This window comes from Botryllus schlosseri, chromosome 5 (assembly GCF_051294905.1).
Source record: "Botryllus schlosseri isolate E-star chromosome 5, Bs_hap1, whole genome shotgun sequence".
NCBI lineage: Eukaryota > Metazoa > Chordata > Ascidiacea > Stolidobranchia > Styelidae > Botryllus > Botryllus schlosseri.
In genome coordinates this window covers 2,257,550-2,277,900 of record NC_137240.1, presented here as the reverse complement: position 1 = coordinate 2,277,900, position 20,351 = coordinate 2,257,550, and the positions used below count along the sequence as shown (strand labels likewise).

At 38.8% G+C, this 20,351-nt stretch overlaps 1 protein-coding gene across 1 annotated transcript in view; it reads right to left on the bottom strand.

The window, feature by feature from the left end:
* LOC145438600 (uncharacterized) overlaps positions 1 to 19,730 on the bottom strand; it is a 43,717-nt gene extending 23,987 nt beyond the window's left edge. Inside the window, exons 1-2 of the mRNA XM_080315940.1 lie at positions 19,608 to 19,730; positions 11,257 to 11,378 (exon numbers count right to left, since the gene is read on the bottom strand). The gene's annotated coding sequence lies outside the window, so the exon portion shown is untranslated. The remainder of the gene's footprint in view (positions 1 to 11,256; positions 11,379 to 19,607) is intronic.
* Positions 19,731 to 20,351: the final 621 nt, after the last annotated feature.

Here is a 20,351-nt window from a genome sequence, read left to right as displayed (position 1 = left end):
CTATGCTTCTCAGGTAAAAATCGCTACTTCTCCTTGTGCTCGAGATGAAATTTACGAAGTTATTCATGTCTGCTTTGAGTGCCAACGATTCCGATGCTATTTATTCTATTTTTCACTTACACATTACCGGAGTACTCATGTAGGCTTCGGAATTACCCATACTTCCCAGTTTTCATTTTTATGGGCGAAATTGGGCACAGGATCCTTTCTAGATTACTTGCTACTAAAATCTATACTTGTACGGTACTTGAGTTGAAAGTTACGAAATTACTTCTACTTTAACTCTTGTACCAAATATGACTTTCATCACTTCTCAGATGCTATATTTTCTATTTTGCTCAAGGAAAAATATCATATCAAGAGGTTTATCACAAACGAGACACACGATGTCTAAATTCAAAAACTTTCACAGGAAATATAGAACATCGATACACCGCGGTGCGGCCTAAATCGCGCGCTAGATCTGCACAGTATCATTTTGCGACAACTCCGATAAAATCAGCTGCGACCAGGCGTCTTATCAAAAGAAGTTATTCGTTTCAAATTCTGGATATGTAGGCGGAGATATCGCAATTTTTTTAGAATACCGCAGATACGATCAATTCTGTACTACAATGACATGCCACACCGGATTCCACATTAACTGAACATACTGCCACATCTTTCCATTGTGTGCGTTATGGTGCGTTCTAAGAATGTTTGGTTCAATAATAATTAGCGCAAGATGTAAGCAGACTTGTGCAACCAGATAATACGGGTTGTCTAATCAGATTAATTAAAGAGAAATGCCGGTTATCTAATTCTAATCTAATTCGTGAAATGTTTCTATGCTTTCATTTTTATTGTAATCTCATTTCTGGTTTTCCTGAAAATGCTACGGGAGAACTGTATCGTGCGAATCGAACAAACCTCAGTGTGTAGACGTAACTTGCGATTCTCGTGCTTATGAGATTGTACCCCGTTTTGATACGGACTGAACTTAAGTTTTGTTGTATTTCATCCCAGCACGGAATTGACTACAATATCCAAGTGTATGCGAATTCCGTAATTAAAATTCTTGGCTACTTTGAAAAAGATAATTGGGACAATTTTAATTCCATCCATATTTGGAAACGCTGGAAATTTTCCAGCTATCCAACTCTGCCACGGAAGCTGCGCAAGTGCAGATTTTCTGTCATCGACACACGTTCATAATGAAACTACATCTCAACACGATCACCATTTTCAGAACGGAGAAGCGCGAGGTAAAATATTTCGTGATTTGTCGGACCGTGACTATTAAAAATTATACACATCAATAAAAAAATGGCCATGCCGATTACGCGCATCAAATCTTCGATCGCTTCCTCGGGATATATTCGATTCGACCCGTGCGAAAGATTTTGAGAACGACAAAACCAAAAAAACTTGTTTCACTAAGCCATTAGCAACCGCATTCTTCGATATAAATCGCGACCGCACAATCGTGCTGAAAGGCGCGAGTCATCCTATAAACAAACATACGCCGGGATGGTATTGCGTCAGAGAGCGCGTAGCCGTCTTGCTGCGAGACAGTTGCGGTTTCAACTGTGCGATTCACGAGTGATTGCGAGTGTTTTACTGCAATCTTAGCGAAGAGAGATTTATTCAAATTTTACAGGCTACTTGATAGAAATGTTAGGTTGCCTTAAAATGCTACAAACCAATTTTGGTTTGCATAGAAGCATTGATATAAGAGAAAAAAGTTTTGGATTCAATAGATAGAAGTAAAATGAAAAAATTTCAAGATTTTACTGGCAACCCCATAGAAATTTTAGGTTGCCTAAAATAACGCTCACACCAAATTCGAGTCAATTCCAACTAGTGGGAGTTTATGTTATTGCAGTAGAAAATTTTGGACTTAAAAAGAATAGTAGTTACGTTGGCAAAATTATTTGTTTATTTATTATCGACAGTAAATGCCATTTTTCAAATCCAAAATTTCCTTCCGCAATAACTTCGCTTCCAGTGGTTAGAATTGCGCCAAATTTCATGCACATCGTTTTTCGAGACAACCTAACAATTCCATGGCGTAGCCAGCAAAATATGAAAAGAAATATTTTTGAACAGCTAACTATTGTATATCCGCGCCCAGAACGTGGAACATTTTAATCCAAATTATGACCGACAACTTAGAATAATCACAGATGGAAGACGTAGGGGCTTTCGATTCATGACAATCCTTTACAGTAGCGGTCGGTAAGCTGTGGTTTCGCAGACGTTTGCATAGTGGGCAAGATCAGAGATCGAAATTTATAAAAATCAAGTTCATCCCTGTAATCGAAACATGCGTGTTACTGTCTTACTGGGCACGCTTTGGTGACCTTAAAGTGTATGAGACGCAATCAATGTTCAATGTTAAATATTATTGTTTTTGAAGACCAGTCCGTGAATAACCTGTCCGAGGAGTACAAAAGATTCCCAACCCCCACGTTACACCATAAAATAAATAACAACCGTCTCTTATCCAAAGTAACTAATGGAAGAGACTCTTCCAGGTACATAATTTCAAAGTACAATTTAATCGCATATTCACATTGAAATGAACCGGAATATTTTCGGCTGACACTCGTCAGGGTGATCGTCAGCATATAGTAGAGAATTGGAATGAACATTAGTGTTGTTATTATTTTTACCTCCGACCCCGATCGTCCCTAACAAGCGTCAGACGAAAATATACGGGTTTATTTCAATAAGAATACTATTTAACTAACAGATAGAACTAAGAAGGGTCGATTGAACATACAACAATTGATAATGATTATTGGATCAGATTGGCTCTAAATTGAAAGACACACATAAGGAAATGCTGTTCGGTCGCTAACAAGTCCGGTGAAATATTCGATCGACACCCCGAGAACGGATTTCTGAATTACGGGGTAGGTCATTGTTTTCGTTAACCACCTTTACGGTATGAATACAAACCAAGCAAATGCCAGACTTTGATAGGTACACTGAACAGTGAACATTGTTAATTCACGCCTGTACTCGCAAACTATTTTCTCTGCGATAGTTGCGGTGTCGCTGAGAATGACATTTACCCAGCGGCGCAAAGCAATTTCAAGAACATAACAGCGAACATGTTCCAGAATACACTCGATATGTAAAACTGGTATCAAAGCGACGCGTAAATCAGCCCGAAGATAAAAGCTTTCTCGTGAAAATCGCACTTTGAATCAGATTTCGGTTTCTTAGACCGCGACAACCTTCACAATTCACAAGCTGCCTACGTACGTTTCATAAAATCTCCAGCTTACGCGCGACTGAAAGTCATTATGTCATCGCGCTATATTTGTACGCGTAGTGATATACCGTAGTCGTGATAAGTTTCCATGATATTGTTACAGTATAGCAGTGGACAATATATATGTCGTTCAAGTTTACCTTCACCAAGTTTACCTATCTAGGCCGTTTTGGTATAATACTGTAAAGAAAAACAGTTTGGAGCTTGATCTAAGTAGTCTTAAGTCACAAACGGTTGAGTACATTAAAAAGTAAAAGTACTTCTTCACTGACGAACTCTAGTTTTAAAACAATGTTTTAAACAAAAGCCTTTAAGTAAATATCAAGTTTTTCTTTACAAAATCATGAGATTTTGTCATAATAGCCTAATTATTTTCAAAAGAACAAACTGCACTAATTTGGCGGTAGTATAAGATATAAAACCCGGACGTAGTCCGTAAATAATGAGCAGAAAATGTACATTAGCGCTGTTCTACTAACTACTACTATTTGAAATCCTAAATCTTGAACAACGATAACTTCAGTTCTACTTGTTGGAACTGAGCCAAATTAGTTTTGCATGGGTTTTTCAGACAACCTAACAATTTTATGAAGTAGGCAGTAACATTTGAAAAAAATAACTAATTTTTCAACAGCCCTAATGTACAATGTACATACAGTATTACTTTCGGCGCGGTATATATGTTCCTCAATTTTTCGGCTTGATATGTGATGTTATCGCGCACCCGCGATCGTTATCCGCGCTACAGATGATTTAAACCGTGACTTCCCGTATAATTTCGGAAATCCTCCAGAATGATTCAGGTAATCGTAAAAGTAACGTTGCAGCATTTTATTTTCGGCCGGTTTCGGGTTGATCTTGTCAGGAAATGACTCGAGGGAAAAAAATTTAAATGGACATTCCATATCATTTTCCTGCCCCTATGAAATCCTAGGCGTATAAGCTGAGAAATATCGCCTGTGTTACATCGATATTTTATGAAATAAACGGCACGAACTTATCTGTCTATCTCATGACCACGTCAATAAAGTGTATTCCACATATTCACTTGATCAGATAAACGTTAAAATTCCGGTGAAATTCATCTCAAAATGCGCGTAAATCAATATTCCCTCGCAGCATACCTTTATAATATTTCAATAAAATTAGACTGATTTCACAAAAAAACGTAAAAACTCTATATTTCATTGATATTACCTTCGGTGTAAAGGCGAATATTTCCGTTACTCGTAAAATTCGATTCTCGCTATAGCCGACACCATGATTTTGTTTTTACATTTTTATAATAAATTCGCTTTTACACTTTGGAATTGAGTCAAACTTGGTGTGCAGCGTTTTCCGGGAATGAGGTCACTTTTTACAAAACATAAAAGTCAGATTACCGGACTAGAGAACTGCTGATTCTAATACTTTTTCGGCATATCCTGTTGTGTTGATTAAAATAAAAGGGCGGTATTCGACTCGACTCCCCAATGAACCACTTTATGATAATACCGCGGTGGTGCTGACTAAAAATAAAGGTCATTTTTGCAGTCATACTTCAGAAAAACCAGCCCGAACATCCACATTACAGATTTCGCGTCATGTACGGAGTTTATTAGTTGTGCCTGTCCATTAACCTGGCTGTCAAAGCTATAAAGGAAAAGTTCCCAAAAAGGAGGACATTTAGGCGTCCTCGGAGCGCATTTGCAATCTCCTGAAACGGGAGGACAAATCCTCATAAAGGAGGTCACATGGTATGGTATGCTGGATCGAACGGTACCTTGTCCATGGTAATTTATTCACTGTCAACGCAAAACGACATGGTGGCATGCGAGAGATTATCTATCGCAATAACCGGTTTTATAGTGCAGAGGTTGCCTCTTTATTCCGCACTAAGACCAATCATCGCGTAAAACCGTATCCAAGACGGAGCGTATAGGTTTGATGTTGGAAATATAATATACTGTCATTTATGGATAATCGTACAGGACAGGTAATCAAACGAATGCGATTGATCATTATCCTTTTACGACCACGGAATACCGTCGTCAGACTTTACCCAATTTGACTTAGGACAAAAATCATCAGCAATGTTCGGATTTATAGACTGTATATCAGAGCTCTTCAAAAATGACTTTTTTTTCTCAAATCGCACTGGCTACTTGATAAAATTGTTAGGTTACCTAATTTAAGCCTACACACCAAATTTGGTTCAATTCCAACCAGTAGCCGCATTGCTACAGGAGAAGAAAGTTTTTATTTATTATCTAAAAATAAATAACAAAAAATTTGAAAATTTTCTGTTCACCCCATGAAAGTGTTAGGTTGTCTATAGAAACGATTTTCACCAAATTTGGTTGAATTCCAACCAGTACAAGGGGAGTTATTGCCGTCGAAAAATTTGGATTTGAATAAAATATTATTTACGGTGGGCACCTCTATAATAAATAATTGAAGAATTGGTCACCGTAAATACTATTTTATCATAATCCAAATTTCTCGACGGCAATAACTCCGCTTCCACTGGTTGGAATTGAGCCAAATTTGGTGAACATCGTTTCTATAGACAACCTGACACTTTCATGGGGTGAACAGAAAATTTTCAAATTTTTTGTTATTTATTTTTAGATAATAAATAGAAACTTTCTTCTCCTGTAGCAATGCGGCTACTGGTTCGAATTGAACCAAATTTGGTGTATAGGCTTAAATTAGGTAACCTAACAATTTTATCAAGTAGCCAGTGCGATTTGAGAAAAAAAAATCATTTTTGAAGAGTCCTACCGTATATGACTTTGTGAAAACCTGTGTTTCTTAAAAGAATCTTTTCCGAGTGCTTAATCTCAATGTAACGCCCTGCATATCATATACTTGATCGGGGAAGAAGGATACAGTGAATCGGAGAGGATTAAATCACTATATGGGGATGCCGGTGTTGTAGGAGGCGAGGGTTCTGACATTGCAGACTGTACACGCCCATAAGAAGATTAAAGCTTATCGTAGCGCGATGCTAATGACAGTCAAAAACTTTCAACTTAGTATATCAGTTAACAGAACAGTGTACGTGTATCATAACATATACATGCATCATATAAAATACATATATCATATCGCATACTTGTATCATATACAGTACACATTTGTACTTTTCGTTTCTCATTCGCTTGAGACTGGTGCTGGACTCGATGTCCCGTCGTATTTTTTATCGCTTTTTTCTTTACTATTAATTCGACACACAAGAGTCCTATTTACATTCTACCAGCCAATGCGGGTGTTTGATTGAAAGACTAATCTCGATCGTTTCGATACCTTCCTATATTTTCATTTTGTCGCAATCTTGTGGCGCTTTGAAATGATTACATTATTAATAAGCCGAACCGAAGTGAACCAGTTTGGTTGGAAATATTTATAAAAATAATATTGACCTCATCCTCGGTAAGGGTTCTAAATTGGACACCAGGATAAATAACTCTACCGTCAACAGTACATTGGAAGAGTCACATCTGTGGCCGTAAAATGGCGTCTACACAATCTCGATAGACAATACAGACCATAAGCCCACTTAATTACTTGATTAAATTTAATAAATACTGTTATATTTATATACATATCGCAATATGGAATTGGCAACCTCCTTCACTGCAGCTCGTCTTTTGAAAGTATACTGCAGACTGATTTAAATTAGAAGCAGCTTTAGCTCCATGATGACATGCATCGATAGAGCTTTTAACCAGCATGATGTGACAGAGTCAAATCTGACGAACATAAACGTTAGGCGTAATCACATTTCTAATTCGATCCAGCGCATATTTCAACCCGACATATTCTCATTTAGCTCCATGCTGCTATAGTTTCAGCATATTAATCAAGCGTACACCATGTTTATACTCTACATATATCACGGAACGCGCGGAGTTTTTCTATGTCAATATTCAGTTACTGGTGATGTCCATGTCCATCAAAAGGTTAAACTCACTACGATTAAGTCTATCATCTTTTCAGCATCGAAAAGAGGACATTTTTGCCGCCAAATACAACGAAAGTAGAATTGCTATGTTCCAGTGTGATGACGTTCCACGTTTCCACGGCAGTTGCCGGCAAAAGTTACAAATCAAGAGTAGACGTTGCAAAGACAGACACATAAGCGAACTTGCGACATATCCTCACTAGTAAAAATGTCCAGATGTCACAGAGAACCTTGAACACTGTTTGCAATAACGATCAAGAATGTAGCGCAGGTAGGACATTTTTTTTTGGAAGAACCAGCAAATCAGCATGCTTCATGGCTACAGCATTGTTTTGTAAATAAATACAACGTCTCGCTTAAAAGTCAAGTTGAAATTATCGGCAACTAGCTCGGAATGCCAAAAAGAGGACATTTTGTCATTTTGAGTGCCCTCGGAGTAAAATACACCTTATTTGAGAAAGAGGACAAATCCTCCTGAAAGAGAACATATGTTGGATCTACTACTGTAGGTGCAAAACTACGTATGCTTCACCACATGTTTTTCTGCATGGTTAACATCTTGATATAACAGCACATATCTTTCATACACAAACCACAAGACGCCACCGAATACTTATCGCCTTTCATTATTACATGAATCTAACGTACATAACTACTACCTTACTCATCACTCACTCTAATTAACTCCGGCTAGCCTTCGAGAACATCGACACCGTAGCTATGTACGTTAATTTAACGCGGCACTTCTACGTATACATACTGGCAGTATGTGTATGCCAAACGTCTCAAATGTGTTGTAATGGCCTTTGACATTGCCCGCGGCCAATAACTGTATTCTTTATAGCAAACAATACGAGATAGCACTGTATCAAACAGGGAGACTTTCCGCGGCTTATGGCGCAGTTAAAGTGTGGAGTTTCCCATTCTTTCGCTACATGAAACCGGTTGAGTTGACATCTGATCTGGGGTGCGCGCCTATTACAAGGTAATCATAAGATCGCCTCCGTCTAATAGTTTAGGCCAGTTGTTGACGGTCGTTCAAACTCGCAAATGTTTCGTGCATTTAGTCGTTTAATTTAGGCCTACATATAATGATCCATATAAATGTTACCTAATTGGAGAATGAGACAAAAAGGTCATATTTCTGTAGCAATATGCATTTGTATGATTGCAATGAGTTGACTTTCGTAGTTTTCAAAATAGGTTCAAGTTAATGGCTTCAGTCACAGATAAGCAGATGTGGTTTAAGTAGTTATCGTTCGTACTCGAGTAGAAGTAACGTCCTCGAGTTCTACACAAATACAAATACAAGTAGCGATTTCCGAGACATCAAATCCAGGCCTACTTCAGGTGGAAGAAGAAGATGAAGGTCTGCAAAATCCTCAAGTAGGCTAAGTGCTTTCAAAAAGTATTCGTGTTTTAGCAGATAATAATCGGGGGGGTGAATATAGTTTTGAAATTACGGGGTGCATCTTCACGACTAACATCAAACTATTAATGATACAACAAACAGTTGCAATTTTCGAAAATAAATAATTTAGATACGGTGGTACAGGGGCTATTTTGTCAGGTCGATATGACAACGTCGCTCATAAAGATGAGGTGAGCAAAATTTTCAACTCGCAGGCCGCATTTAGCATCTAAATCCTTTCGCGGGCCGCACGATATAAGATTGAGATTAATAGCCTGAACCAGGGTTGTAATGACTCGAGTCATGACTCGACTCGAGTCCGACTCGACTCACGATTTTCTGATGACTCGACTTGACTCGAGTTATTTTCGAAAAATACGGAAATGACTCGACTCGACTCGAGTCAATCTGTGTATTGACTCGACTTGGACTCGAGTCATTGCGCGTGACTCGAACCAAGTCATATGACTCGAGACTTGGACGGTCAAGACCGACATTTCATTGTAATTTTGACGAATAGTAAAGTAAGCTAGGGTTACCATACGTCCTCTCGAGGTTTGTCCTCTTTTTTGACTTTTTTTAAAGTGTCCTCGGAGGACGCCCTTCAGTCCTCTTTTTTTGAGATTTCGTCCTCTCGTTTGAGAATTTTGGTCATATTTATAGCAAAATTCGACTGAGATGCGGTAAATCAGCACCGATGTGACGCTCCGGCGGGTATTTCGGGAGCTGAGTGGAAAGTTGACTTGTTTTTTTTGTCAACCGACCACACAGTGGGAAAAATTTACAGTTTTTTGAGAATTCTCCTCCGGTTTTGCAAGTCTGAAAATTCTGAAAAAGTGTCCTCTTTTCAGATTTCCAAAATATGGTAACCCTAAAGTAAGCACATTATTGGAATTTCGTCTATTGGTACTGGTATTTGAAAATGCGACTAGAAACTGCTAAAAGTGAGTAAAATGAGTATATTATGAATGCAAACCATTCGATATCACCAATCAGAGATTAAAAAAAATAAGTGGGTTAACAAGACTTTAACTGGAAGCTGAGCAGTCAACACAATGACTTGGACTCGGACTCGAGTCATAATACCATGACTCGGACTCGACCCTCTGATCGCTGACTTGGACTCGGACTTGACTCGGTGGTGAATTGAAAAACCCTCGACTTGACTCGAGTCAAAACTGTAAAACTGATATTGACTTGTGACTCGGAGCCTTGTGACTTGGTTACAACCCTGGCCTGAACGCAATATTTTTTAACTATATAGTGACTATATAGTGACCGAGTAAATACAGGGATAATATATATATGTGTATTTAAAATAAACATAACATTGCTTTGATGATTTTGTACACGCGTCTGAAACATCAACAAGATTTCATAAGGTGGTCGCAATAATCCGTTTGTCAAAATTAGGGATGAAAGTAGGTTGTGCCGATTTTTAGAACAAGATCGGAATTGTAATCCATGGGCAACGACCTGTTCATAGATTTGCTGATTCTGTTACTACTACTACTACTACTACGCGAATCGGTTTTTTCCAAGTACAGCACTAAAAGTGATAAACCTGCTGGATTTGTCAATTTCAAATCACACTCGTGAACCGAATTATGTCATTTCTGTTTGGACTTTCTGTGATGTTTAGCAATTGAAACCTTTCAAAAAGGGGCATCGGCCTTGAGGTAAGGCTATTACGCTAGCAATAAATTTAAAAAATAGCCATCATAGTAAGACTATTCACTGTCATGGTGAAACATATTACGAAGTGCAGACGAAGTGTAAAGACATGACTATTTGAGTGAGAGGCGCAATCGGGCAAAACCTGAATGAATATCCTGTCAAACCCCATACCCCTTTACACCGCTACTCGAACCAGTGTTCATTGCTACATAATTATATACCGGTACATCTACGGCGGCGTCTTTATTAAATATTCTGCTGCGTGTTATTGGTGTCCGCCCGACTACAATATATACTAGGGTTGTATAAAACAAATAGTTGTTTAAAACACTTTTCATGAAACATGTTTTAAACAAAGGCCTTTTAAAAAAATTGTGTATTTTTTAAGTTGCATAATTATGCTATAATTGTGTAAATATATTCCAAAAAACATGTTGTATAAGCCTACCGACGATTACCAACCGACAGCCGACGTCTATGACATATGATGGTTCGAACCCTCGAAATAGTTGGTTCAACAGTAATATTAAGTAGATGTAGATCATTGGTACGGAATGAATGCTCTGATGCTGATGACCGCCGACCGTGTAGTCCACGTAGACCAATGTAGTCCTGGTTAAAGATATTTTTGGTCCGTATATGACGGGGGTTGGAAGCCTATTTCTCAAAGGATCTATATTTACCATATGTTTTCGACTGTTAATGTCGATCCATTGTGACGTCACAATTAAATGTTCATGCCGTCATGGCACCCCCTCCCCATTACAGAAGGGTGATTTTGAAGGGGGTGAGGGCTAAGTTATTTCGTAAATAAACATGAATTACAGAGATTTTACTATGGATACCCTCTTCAAAATCACCCTTCCGTAATGGGGGGGGGGTCGGGATGCGGAAGTTACGGGCCTGCCAATGTCTGCATTAACCTATTTCGTAAATCGCACAACGGCGTAAATCACTCACCGCTATGAAGAATTCTGCTCGCGAATGAAACCTGACGCAGATGCGGTTGATGACAGAATGGCTTGGTGCAGCTTCTCTCAATCCGACAAAGCGAGGAACGGCGATTAGTGATAGAACCAACTCTGAAATCATCGCAAGTAGATGCGCATGAGAGTGTGTCTTGTGAATTGGCCGACATGAATTCAGTCACTCCAGAATCAAGGCAGAGGATGTATACGTTGACCCTAAAGCTGAAGCCATTTTATAACTATGTCTTGCTACTGAAGCTCATGTTGTCGAAGTGTATAGTTGCATGGTTGAATACTACAATATACATTATAGGGTTGTTAAAAAAATAACGATAATAAATTTTGGATTCGCGAAAATAGCCAATTAGCGAAGCAAATCCAATCGGTAGAAGCGAAGTTATTGCAGTTTGGTTTAAAAGAAATGTGGTTTAAAAAAATAGCATTGACGGTTGGTAACCCCAGAATTATTTAGTAAAAACCTCATATAGTTTCGCTTCTACGTGTTGGAATTGCGTCGCTAATTCGCCATTTTTGCGAATCAAAAATTTTCAACCGCAATCTCTCCGCTTCTACCGGCTGGAAGTGAGCAAAAAGTGGGAAGCACAGTTCTTTTAACAACGTAACAATTTGATGCGGTTGACAGCAAAATTTGAAGAAAACAACATTTCAATAAGCGAGTCCCCGGAATCCGGAAAACAAATATTTTTGAACAATCCTTATACTCAGTCACCATGATACAGGGGCTATATTTTACGGCATTTTTATGACAAACAAAATGATGCACACATATCGAAAAACTACGTTCTAATCTTGAAAAACTTTAGCGTATAAAATAAGAAGTTTTCCTTGCAAAATTGTGTGAGTGAAAGAAGTCAATAACATGACTCTGTAACAGTGGAAGTATTTCGTGGCCACGGTCATCTTTTAGTAATGATGACGTGAATCTAAAACCCTTTTCTAATTGGCGGAGCCTCCTGTTTTAGCAATATGGTCGTGCGGCCGAAACTTAATATCATTAACCCAAACATTAATTATGCGCGATGGTAGCCTGAACCATTAAAATGTACTTGACAGATCCCGTCAGATATTCATTACCTACTGTACTTAGTAACTAGTCAACAATTCGTGGTTTGAAATACGACCCGCATTGTAATTGTAATGATGGCACCAATTGTTATGTTACGAAATCCATAGAATGCTCTATACAAGCGTGACGAATCGGTAATTTCACTAACAGGTGTGGTAAACGCACAAATGACTTCCTAAAGGCCGTCTAGTTTACGGTGCAAGTCCTCCATATATACAAAAACGCGTCAACGATTGTGGTTATAGGTCTATATACTAGGTGGAATTTATGACATTTGTCTATACATATGATGCGCGACTCGGTGAAAATTCAATAAAATTCGGGCTGCAAAAGTTCTAAATAATAGACGGCGGTCAGTTGAGTTGTTACGAAATAACTTTTTACGTCAAATCTTACTGAATTATGCGACAAAATTGTTAGGTTGACTAAAAAACGCTGCACACAAAATTTGACCAATTTCAATCTCTAGAAGCGAAGCTATCGGGGAAGAAAGATTTTGGATAAAAATTAAAAAATAAAATCCCCAAATTTTGCTGGCAATCCATGACATTGTTAAGAACCTCAAAATGCCATGAATAGCAAATTTGGCTCAATTCCAACCAGTAGAAGCAAAGTTATTGGTGTTGAAAATTTTGGATTTGCAATAATAGTATTTACGGTAAGCAGTTTCTTAGAAAATTTAACGATTTTATCGAATAATATGATCTGAAGAAAATATTAAATTTTGAATAACCCTGTCTTATTGTATGGCTACGCCCATGACAGTTATGCCATTTTCAGCAGCGTTAAGCCCTCTCGATTAAGACCGCAGTATGTAACAAGAGCTTCTTGGAGGTACAGAACTTCAGTTGAATAGTATATTCATTTTGAAATGAACCAGAATATTTTCGGCGGACACTCGCCAGAGGTAATCCTCAGCAACCAGTAGAGAAGTTATTTCCAATTCTCTACTAATTGCTGACGATTACCCCTGACAATATCAATATACTATTCAAATATACTTCAGGAAGGTAGATGATTAAACGACTAAATATAATCGCAAGATGATGGGGTTTCTCAAAGCGAAGATTAAGAGATAATGCCGTATGGATACACTCTTGTCACAATAGAAACTTCCACTGAGACAAAAAAGTTATCCCAAGGATTGAATACACATCGTATGGAATGTGCACTGCATAGTGCACAGTTTCCCATATACTTTTCCCTGAAAGACGCCGATCGGAGGGACAAGTTTCTTTTTGAAGTCGCGGAAACGGCAGAGTTCGCAAGATGGAATTAGGAAACGGTGTACGTATCAAAGAGAGCGAGGATTAGAACAAGACACGCCATTATTAGGGACGTGCGACATTATCCCTACGATCTTATCGATACTGTTCACCGTATTAACGCGTTTCTACAATGGGACTTTACGTTGTACTTAGAAATCACTGAAAACTAAGCCCCACACGTCAAGCGGGCGATGAAATCAAATCCATCTTACCAGAAAGGGTACATCGATGGACCATGTATTAATTTAACAGGCGAATGGTCTGCGTGACGCAATAACCGCTTATTCAGCGAGATGCACAGTGGGACAACTACAAATTTGCCAGCTATTCCAAATTAGAATTAGAATTACAGAATTGAAAATTGTGCTAAATTCCGAATTAGTAAGATATACAACAAAAATTAAGTTCAGTTCATATCAAATCCAACAAGAGTTCGTTCTCATAAGCGTGAGAAGGGCAAATAACCTGTAGCATTTTCCAGAAAACCAGAAATTAGATTAGAATTAGATTACCGCTATTTCCCTATAATTAGTTTAGTTATCTAGTTGACCAAGCCCTGACAAACTATAGATAACTAACCTACGGATAGATACGCAACACCCGTCGTCACGCTTGCTTGCCCGGAGTGAATTACTGCTCAGCAATCTGAACGCAGCATAATTGCTAATCCCATAGCTGATGACCTGAGCGCTCAGATTGAATAAAGTTGATCTTATTTGAAAGCTACTGTCGCACTGATTTCGAAAATATACATTAAAATCCGATCAGCGCAGCGGAACCCACTCAAAATTCACCTCAAAGTCTAAAAATCTGCATTGTTGTTAACAATCGCAACCATGCAAGGCCCATTGTTATGGTCATTGTGCTGCGTCTCTGCCATTGTTAGCAACAATGCCGATTTTCAGACTTTGAAGGCTATTTCGAGCTGGTTCCATTCCTTTAATGAACTTTTAATGTATATTTTCAGAATCAACGCGACAGTAGCTTTCAACTAAGATCAACTCTATTTAATTTGAGCGCTCAGGTCGTCAGCTATGGGATTAGCAATTATGCTGCGTTCAGATTGCTGAGCACTGATTTCCTCCGGGCAAGAGAGCGTGACGACGGCTGTTGGGTATCTATCCGTAGGTTAGTTATCTATAGACAAACATACCCTGAATGAGAATTATTGATTGGAATCAAATAACTAAGGCGGATTTCTGATATTCGACACATATTGATATTATCACTATGTGTTTCATCATTGCGGACAAGGTAAACTTTGGACTTCTCGCTTCACAATGTGACTTTACCACTAAATAACCACCTTAATACAAAAAAATTCATTGGAACCCACAAGAAAGAATAATTTTTCAATCCGTCTATTTCCCGCAGTGCTGGTTGGTCCCTAATACGACCTCGCTTTTTACATCTTGGAATACTATTAGCTCAACCTATCCCGACCATTCATTTTCCTTGCATGCAGCACCCCACGGTATTGCTTCACATATGCAACAGCATTGTGTCTTTCAGTCCATATAAGCCTCGACAGAGGCCAGAGAATACACCAACATGAATGCAACGAAATGAGATAGCGTCTCATATATCTGGTGCAAGATTAATGAAATGGAGATCATTCATTCGATCAAAAAATATTGAGTATTGCAAGGAGATTGCGATGGTACGATCCCGACGATAATTCTAACGCATACCCGCATTCCTGTAAATAACATACAAAGCTATCTTTGTAATTACTTCCTAAAAACCGGCTTCGCAATTTTACGAAAGGGTCGTATCGATCGAAATTGCGCCCCACCCTGATACTTAGCGGAGGAGAAAATATAACCAGTGCCCCGCTGCGACATTGACGATTGAGTTGTAATTATACTGTAACACACATAATGCGATGGTACAGGATAAGATGACCGGTGGATTCTATATTCGTGCTTGATATGTGCGTCTCGTAATAGACTTCAATTGAAGGGAACATGATTGCGGTCCAGCGATAGAGCATTACGAATGGTTCAACCGAGTTTCGTGGGTTGTGGAACAGGGTAAAATCATATCTCTTTATTGTATCGCAAACGTACGGCTGGGCAAAATCGTGCAGCTGAGTGATTCTATCCCGAATCCAGTGTTATAGGCTTCGAGTCGATTCGAGTATTGGAGTCAAAATGTCGTCATTAACGGTATGAATGATGTATAGAGTTCAAATATGTACCTTTTAAATTCACAAAGAAAAGAATAATCTCAGTTATACACACTGAATGAATAGGCCTACTAGTCAGTCCTCAAGATTACCGGAACTAGATCTGACATACTAACCTCGCCTATGGACACATGCGTCATTCATTTTAATCTCTAGTCTTATGTTATCCCTTCTTTCTTTCCATCCAGCGTGCATGCCTCTAATCTGCATCGCCTAAGCTCGGGTGGGTGTCTGATTTCAAGGACTACACCTTCCGATCTTTTCATTGTATTGCAGTCTTGTGGTGTTTTGAAATGATGCAATTATCAATAAACTGATTAAAGATAGTTTGATCAATTTTCGACCCTATTTCGACCCATTTCATTGTGCTTTGTGAGAATGTTACGGATTGGTCGCTATTTCACAGAAATGTCGCTTCCCATGCTACGTGTTCAGGATGATGTGTTACCAACGATCTAAATTACTCGTCTCCCGCGAAGAGAAGAAGGTATCGTTACTAATATTCTCGGTGATAATATAACTCTTGCTGACAACGGCCGTATAATTTCAGTACGCGAAAGAATAGTCCCTCACTACTCAGTACTCTATTCGGATTCGGCTTTGAATATATGAATTATTTTCTCCCGGTTGTGATGTTACTGTTATGAATAGAGAAAACATTACTAAACTTCCAACCTCCTTTTGTCTTTATATTACCTCAGCATTATGTGAAAGCGTAAACCAGCACATACGTACACTGTTCCTAGTATTTTACTCCGATGTATAACGTCGATTTTGAAATCCTTCCTCGACTAATATTGATACCTCGAAATGCATATTCCTAAAACTAGGAAGAAGTTTAAATACAAAACTACAAAATATAGTACAAAACGGTTGCATATGCTAGGTTCACTTTTGCAGTATTCTACGTATCAATCAAATCCTACACCTCTATGGAAACTAATGACAATATAGTCTTATGTAGTCTTGCTTTATGGTTGTCTGCATCTAGTATATCAGTATTCATCAGTTACAGGCCCTTATATTCTTCACAGCAAAATTCCCAACCAAAAACACTGTCTGTGAATAGCCCCGTTCTACGGAGCTTCTCTTGAAGAACGTTCAAGTAACCTTATAAACTGGCGCCGTAGTGATTTTTATGCTTCTTCTCATCTTTACGAGCGCATCATCTATAATAACCTCGACATTCACACATTTCCAACATGACGCTGGGGTTCTAATGCTTGTGGTACAGCGTATGCTAGTTATGTCTTTGAGCGTCATTAATGACCGATTCGCGGAGGGAATATTGTTTTACAAAGTGTCGCCGAAATGACCCAAATAATACTAATTGGAAAACACGTCCGAGAATGATTTGAAGTCTACACATTAAAATAGCCGTCTAGAAGAACAACCAGATAGTCCTTGAATTAGACTAATTAGAGACAATGGCCGTTAACCTAATTTTAATCTAATTCGTGAACTTTTTTTGCCCTTATTGTAATTATAATATAACTTTTGAAATGTTTTTTGCTCTCATTATAATTCTAATCTGATTTCTGGTTTTTCAGAAAATGCTACCGGAGAATTGTATCGTGGGTAACAAACCAAGCTTGCTGCACAGATAGTCGCCATTCTTGTGCGTCCGGGAATGTACCGGTACTCTGATTTGTTATGAACTGAGCTCGATTCCATTTACACGTTTTCGCGAATTCAATAATTTTTATTCTAATCTATTTGGAAAAAATGTGTTGCTATAAGCCTATCTAAATCTACTCAACCTTGCAAAAGCTGAAAATTTTCAAGTTATCCAAGTCTGCACAATAGGTATCTATATGCAGTGGCGGCTCGTGACAATATCGGGTGGTGGGGCAAGGGCTGCAAGCGACTTTTTATCAAGATGACGTCACAATGGCGTTTTCCAACGTAAACAAGTAACTTAATGATGGTACGGTAACATGAATTTCCCGGCAACAGTGATTTTAACGTATGTGCCACGAGAGGTCCGCTGGTGAGCTGTGACTTGAAGTGTGGTAACTGCGTAAACGGCGTACGGAACAAAGATTCAACACGGTTCATGTTCGCATTAGACCTGACTAATTATCTGCAGAAATGGAAATGACTATAACTCGAGAGATAGCGTAAGCCTAATTGGAAAGGTCAACGAATTCGGACAGATACGCAATTGTTATCTCATAGATTGGGCCTGTCCTATTGAATCCAAAACATCATTGTAAAGGACTAAGAATAGCAGCCTCGGAAATTTGGTCTCGGTACAGCATAAGAGATTTTGGCCTTGAAACTGGAGACTGTAACACGACACATACGTTTTTATTACTGTCTTATAGGTCTGCTGCGAAATCGCCTTTGAAAAATATATTACCGAATAAATACGTGGATGAAAGCCTTAAACCTGGTACACTGTTACATGACATTATCGAGAAGTGGCCTCATGGCCCTTTTCGGTATGGTACACTGTCAAAATTAATGCGAACAGACCAACACCGAATTTTGCGTAAAATTTACTGAGGAATAGGCTGATCAAGTGACGAGGGGTTGTACGCAAATGGCTTGAAGGCCACAATTTCACGGTGAAATTGACATTGGAGAATATACGATCAAAGTACATATTTGAATGCAAACTGAGAATGATATCATCATCTCACTTAACGTTACCGCAGATACACCGGCTTTTGCGTGAAATCCGCAATGTGTTGTAGGCTAAAGTGTCAGATCGGAGAACATCTTTACCATACTCGACCTTGATAACGAAATTACTGCCCTAATCATTGAGTGTCAACCTTGAGACTTGGCACAGCGTTCGATACTAAAATCAAGACATACCGTGCAAAAGCTTATGACGGATCTAGGTAAGGAGCATCGTTAAAATCAATAGAGACCAATACCGGCTTTGCGTATAATCTGTTAGCGATAAATGACGAGTCAGCTCTCACTCGAATTAGGAAACGAAATTACCACTAACACAGTTCAGTGACAAACTTAAAACTTGGTACAGCGTTCGATACTAACATTAAGACTTACCGTGCCAAATGTCATAACCGATCTCAGTATTGAACACCGTCAAAACCAATGGATACCAATACCGGCTTTTGAGTAAAATCTGTTTGCGATACATGACGGATCAGCACACACTCAACTTCGGAAACGGAATTACTACCCTAAACTTTAAGTAGAAACCCTGAAACTTGGGGCAGTGTTAAATACCACCATCACGACATGACATAACAAGTTTCAAGAGTTTTCATGGTGTGAAACCCCATTAAAATCGACCTATACCAACAAAGGTCGACTAAACGCATATGACGGTAACAGAGTTCAGCTATAGATACGATTGTTACATCACACCTTAAGGGCACAGAGCTATCGTGCCCCGGTTGCTCGGTAATTTTATGAATAGGAGAGAGTAAATCACCGTTTCTTTATTATGCGCGGTTTTGAGAGAATAGACAGTGAAAGCTTGTTATGAGCGCTACCGGGGCAAGCCCCGGCTAGGCATTCGCAAAGCGAAAACACAGAAGAGAATTTGATTTTCGCATAGACTTCGCTATATATGGGCATTTACAAGCGAAAGGACAAGAAGTATACGATTTTCGCTGTGATTTCGGTTTATATAGATAGGTGTGCGTCTATAAATGGTAAAGAATTGTTATTGAACAGAATTTTAGGTGGGGCAATGCCCCAGTTGCCCTATAGGACGAGCCGCCACTGTCTATATGTAGTGCGTGTATACTGCACAGTCGCCCTATATTTCAGTGATGATTCCAACGTATCAAAACATCGTTTTTATGTATAAATCCTACCTCGCATCGAAGATTCTCTCTATCAAAACGGCGTCCCAGGAATGAGGCAATATATCCGAGTGTAAAATCCTTTTCCCCTCCTGCTAACAATCCTACATGCGAGAGTAGCAGACTATTGCTAAACTAAAGCATATGAAAGCATATGAACTCTATGATTATGAAAACTGGATAATGCATAACGAGTACTAATGATGTATACACAACTATAGTTTAATATATATACCGAAATGGACCAAAACAAATGAATTGCTGCAGCGTAGACTATTCATCTGACACTTGACATGAGATATACGACAGTAGCCTACGGTTTCTCAAGTCACTTCAACGGCACAGATATGCGACATTTCGACATGCAGTCACGTTACGTGAAATGAAGTGCAATGCAGCAAAAGTAAACAGTCAAACTTATACAAGAAGCACGATTGGTCGAGCTTTGACACATATTGGCAATCTGTCACAATCGCTACTGACAGCCGCATGCTAAGAAACAGAGCCGACTTCTTGAACGTTTGTTTAGTTTGACCCGGGGGTGACATTAATACGCCTGTTACCTCCATAAAAATCATATTTCAAAGAAACTCCATTGCAAAGTTCACACGTTAAATATATATGCATGTTAGAGGTGAATGCAGTGAATAAACAAACAATGGTTCACCATGACTCCCAACTAAAATACCAGACGTTCTATTGCGCTACTGGTCGTAACTACCAGAGTGCATTTGAGTCGCAACATACGTCAAGTCG